Source organism: Mus caroli, unplaced genomic scaffold (assembly GCF_900094665.2).
Source record: "Mus caroli unplaced genomic scaffold, CAROLI_EIJ_v1.1 scaffold_11004_1, whole genome shotgun sequence".
In the NCBI taxonomy this organism is placed as follows: domain Eukaryota; kingdom Metazoa; phylum Chordata; class Mammalia; order Rodentia; family Muridae; genus Mus; species Mus caroli.
Window position 1 is genome coordinate 23,706 of NW_018390065.1, and position 5,470 is coordinate 29,175.

Genomic DNA, 5,470 nt, shown 5'->3' on the forward strand with positions numbered 1-5,470 from the left:
GAAGAAGAAATCTAACTTAATGTTTTTCAGACTTAGGACTAAGATGATAACATATACCAAGGTGCAATGTAGGTGAGCATTCATGTAGAGGATATCCTAGTACTGTCATAGATGGCATGAGCAGAATCCTCTGGGTATAGATCCGGAAATGATATTGCTGGGTCGTCGGATAGTACTAAGTCAAATTTTCTGAGGAAACACCAAACTGATTTCCAGAGTGGTTGTAGCAGCTTGCAAACCCTCCAGCAATGGAGGAATGTTCTTCTTTCTCCACATTCAAGCAAGCATCTGCTATCACATGAATTTTTCATCTTAGCCATTTTGAGTGGTGTGAGGTGGACTCTCAGGGTTGTTTTGATTTGCATTTCCCTGATGACTAAGGATGATGAAAAATGTTTAGTTGCTTCTCAGCCCTTTGGTATTTATCAGTTGAGAATTCTTTGTATAGCTCTGTACCCCATTTTTAATAGGGTTATTTGTTTCTCTGGGCAACATGTAATATGGACATATGATCCACTANATTCACAGCAGCCTTATTTATAATAGCCAGAAGCTGGAAAGAACTCAGATGTTCCTCAACAGAGGAATGGATACAGGAAATGTAATTTACACAATGGAGTACCACTTAGCTATTAAAAACAATGAATTTATGAAATTCATAGGTAAATGGATGGACCTAGTGAATATCACCCTGAGTGAGGTAACCCAATCACAAAATAATGCACATAATGCACTCACTGATAAATAGATATTAATCAGAGACTCAGAATATCCAAGATACAATTCACAAGCCACATGAAACTCAAGAAAAAGGAAGATCATATTGTGGATACTTCTATCCTTCTTAGAAGGGAGAACAGAACACTCTGGAAGTATTTACAGAGACAAAGCATGGAGCACAGTCTGACAAAATGACCATCCAGAGAATGACCTAGTTGCGGATACCTCCCATATACAATCACCAAACGTAGACACTATAGTGGATGCCAACTAGTGCTTGCTGATATGAGCCTGATATAGCTGCCTCCTGAGAGGTTCTGCCACTGCCTGACAAATACAGAAGTGGATGATCACAGCCCTCCCTTAATTGGAGAATAGGATCTCCAATGAAGGAGCTAGAGAAAGGACCTAAGGAGCTGAAGGGGTTTGCATCTCCATAGGAGGAACAAAATATGAACAATACCCCAGAGCTCCCAAGACTAAACCACCAACCAAAGNGTACACATGGTAGGACCCACGGCTCCAGCCTCACATCTAGCAGAGAATGGCCTAGTAGGTCATCAATGGGAGGAGAGGCCCTTGGTCCTGTTAAGGCTCTATGCCCCAGTGTGGGGGAATACCATCACCAGTAATTGGGAGTGGGTGGGGTAGTGATCAGGGGAAGCAGGAGGGTATAGTGGGAGGGGAATTTTAGATGGAAAGCAAGGAAAGGGGATCACATTTGAAATGTAAGTAAAGAAATCCAATAAGAAAAGGAAGGCATGAAGAAAGACCACTGATAGTGACAGAAGTGCAATTTCATGAGGTAGCTGCATGAACAGGTATGTTCAGTTTGGGAAAGATCAGGAAAATTGATTTGTAAAAAAATGTTTAAGATATACACATCAATAATTTCCAATTCTGTAGTGAAGTTTAAACACTTATATGTTGTCAGAAATTGTCATACTAGAAAGTAAATATATTAAATAAGCATAAATTTAAATAATGACTGTAAAACTGGAATGTAGGTAGTGCATGATAGTATATACATTTAACCCGAGCATTTATGAGGCAGGTCACAGTTATTTTTGAGGTCAGCCTAATCTACATAGTGACTTTCTACCTAGCCTTGCTGACATAGTAATATTTTGTCTCACAAACAAACAAAATATGGTACACTGTATTGTGTGATTAATGATATAATAAATAAGTTAATTGTTTATTTTTTATGTCCTGACTGCCATTTCCTCTTCCTCATCCCATCCCAGTCTCTCACCATCTTCCTTCTAGTTCCCCATCCACTCTTCCTCCCATCCTCAATGTCTCTTGAGAAGAGGGCAAGGACAACCATTGATATCAACCAGTCATGCTATATCAAGTTGCAGTAAGACTAGGCACCCCCTGTCCTATTACAGCTAGAAAGGGCAATCCAATAGGAGGAAAGGATACCAAAGGCAAGCAATAGAGTTAGAAACAGCCCCTGTTCTACTGTTAGTTTTTCCAGGAGACGACCAAGCTAAACAAATGTGCAAAAGATCAGTATCTGAGGGTTTTCTTGTGATATTCTTGACTCTTATGGTTCTGAAAATATTTCCTCCCACTCTTACACAGGATTCTCCCAGCTTTGCCTAATGTTCAGCCTTGGGTCTCTGCATATGATTACATAACTTGAGTGAAGCCTGTCTGCTCACAATTGGACTGGGCTCCAATCTATAAGTATGGCAGAATATCATTTCATTGAGTTTTTGTGTTTGTTTGTTTGTTTGTTTGTTGTTGTTTTTGTCTGTATGGGTAGGTTGTGGGGATAGGAGGATAAAAAGGAAAGGCTATAGCATTTGAAGTTTAAATAAAGAAATTATCTAATAGAAAAAAGGAAAAAAAACGTAGATTGGAATTTAAAAGAGATCTTTGGATAGCAAACACAGCTCTCCAAGAATGTATTCTAACAGGATTACTGATTTTAGTTGAAATATCCCCAGAGTGCAAACACAGCTTTTTTAGAATTGTTCAGAGTTCTTTTAAATTTTTTAACAGGATTTCTGATATTGGTGAGAAACACCAAGAATCATTTGAGAACCAACACAGCTGTTCTAGAACATTTTCTACTATACAGAGAAGGCTGTCTGAAAAGCAAGCACACCTCTTTTAGAATGTTTCCTGGATTTCTGACTTTATTGGGAAAATCCAAGAATTACTTTTAGAATTTTTCTAACAGGATTTCTGTCTTGGCTGGGAGATCCAAGAATTTTTTTTTTAACATCTTTTCTGACAGAAAGCAAATGAGCTAACAAGAAAGCTTTTAGAATTTTTAGAAGGACAGAGAGCTGTCTTGAGGAAAAAAATAAGCAATCTCAACCAGAGTTTTTATAAGAAATGACCATCTAGAGCAGAGAACATACACATACACACACACATACACACACTAGAGAGCCACTTCAACAAAACATAGGCAGCCAGCTTGGATTCATGATTTGATTTCAAATCATTTGTTTATGCCTCTCCCAGACACCCCTTCTTTCAGACTCCTTTTCAAAGCCAAGGTTCATCCTTGCAGCAGACCTATTAGAATTATTCCTTAATTCTCCAAAGAGACTCTAAAAGACAAAAAGGACTGAAGATGTCTTGCAGTCCTTAAATGACCACAAGCACCAGCCCAGACTGCCATATGTAGCAACACTTTGAATCACCATATATAGGACATGAGATATTACTATAAAAAACAAAGTTATACAGTATCTATCCTCAAACTCAGCCCTACAAAAGATACTAGAAGAAAAACTTCCATCCAATAAGGTTAATTACACCCCCCCCCCAAATATGGGAAATCAGTAAGTACAAAAAGTAAAACCAAAAGAAGACACAGACACACACACACACACACACACACACACACACACACACACACACACACAATTTTTAAAAATGAAAAATAAACTCTAGACACAAAATAAAGATCATACTGAGGATAGGGAACCTATTAGTCTTACCTGCATGAAGTATGAATAGTCAAATACTGATAGTTTTGACACATATGTGTAATCTCTATTTTCCAGTGTAAATGGTAGAGGATTTAAATATACGTGTCTGTGATTTCAGTCCAATGTTTGGGTGACAGTATCAATATATGTGTCAATCAGCTGCTTGTAGAGCCTATGATAGGATAGCCATATCAAGCTCCAATCTGTTAGCATATCACAGTTTGTTTTCACTCTTTTAAAGCCATACATTTTGAAAGAGTGGGGGCTTCCTAGGCTATTTAGTGAGTTCTAGTCATCTTAATCTACAAGGGTCATGTTGCAGACAAAGAAATATATATATATATATATATATATATATATATATATATATATATATATATAAACAAAAAATGGATCAAAGATGCCTCAGTGGCTTACATCAGGAGTTTCAGAATTTGGGTAGCTGAAAAGGAGAACTGGTTCTCTAGAGTGAGATACAGTCTAGTGTTTCTTGTCTACACAACAAGAAAATGTCACTGGTAAGTTGAGCAAGATTGTGATTTTAAACAGTCAGATTTAGCTTTGAGGGGGCACACACTTGTGGAAATGTCACCAGGTGGTCAGTCTCTTTGTATTCTGATTCGACCTCTCTGTCCTCAGTTTCCAGAATCCTGCTAGTGCTGGACACTGGTATGGAGCTGTGGTAGAGAAAGTTTTTGGAAAGAAAAAGGACAATGAAATAACCTCAGTTTACTTACCTGTTAAGGAGGGTGATTTGGGAGAAAAATTAATGAAGAAACCTATGGATGGCCTTTTTAGTAGGTATCTTTCTTTGTGGCTCCTGGGAGATGGGCTAAAGGATGTAAAATTGACATAAAACTTGGGGTGAACAAAAATGTCTATAAGTTTTGTGTGGTTTCTACTTTGTTCTCTCTTGGTTGCTTACTACTCTCTTCCAGGTATGACAACCCATGTTTGACCCTAAAGTGAGACAGAAAAGAGTGTGTGGTTGAGGATAAAGTAACCTGCAACATGGTAGGAAAAGAGAAGACATGTGTGCCTCTGGTGACGAGATACTATCAGGATCTCTGTATTCTGATATAAAGTATCCAGGATCAGCATTCAGAAGAAACTAAACATTCTCTAAATTACTGGGAAAAATAAATGAAGATATTCATAGCTAGGTGAATGCAGTTTCTTAGGTCACATTATAGTCTATTTTTTTTCAGGAAGACATTAGGCAGATGGTGTCACCCTTCGCCCATGAAATCCATGTCTGCCTTTCTTTACCATCTCTGTCTTATTAGTCTCCTCCATTCTAACATTAGAACTCAAGGAGTATCACTATAGTGTGCTTCATTGACTGCATTCTTTGTACCAGAGGCATGGACCTGGAATGGTCCACTTTGCTGAATCAACTGGTAATTTTTGTGTCCTTATTTTAATTTAAAAAAAAAAACTATAAGAGTGTTTAACATTCTGAAACTGATGCCTTCACCATAAGAATATATATATATGGAAGTACATATGAAAACATAAATAGTGAATAAAATATGTCCAAATACATTGGAAATAATTCAGTGACCAAATTTAAATTGGTAGTCTATTTTTTCTTTTTTTTTTATTAGGTATTTTCCTCATTTACATTTCCATAGCTATCCCAAAAGTCCCCCATACCCTTCCCCCAACTCCCCTACCCACCCACCCCCAATTTTTGGCCATGGCATTCTCCTGTACTGGGGCATATAAAGTTTGCAAGTCCAATGGGCCTCTCTTTCCAGTGATGGCCGACTAGGCCATCTTTTGATACATAT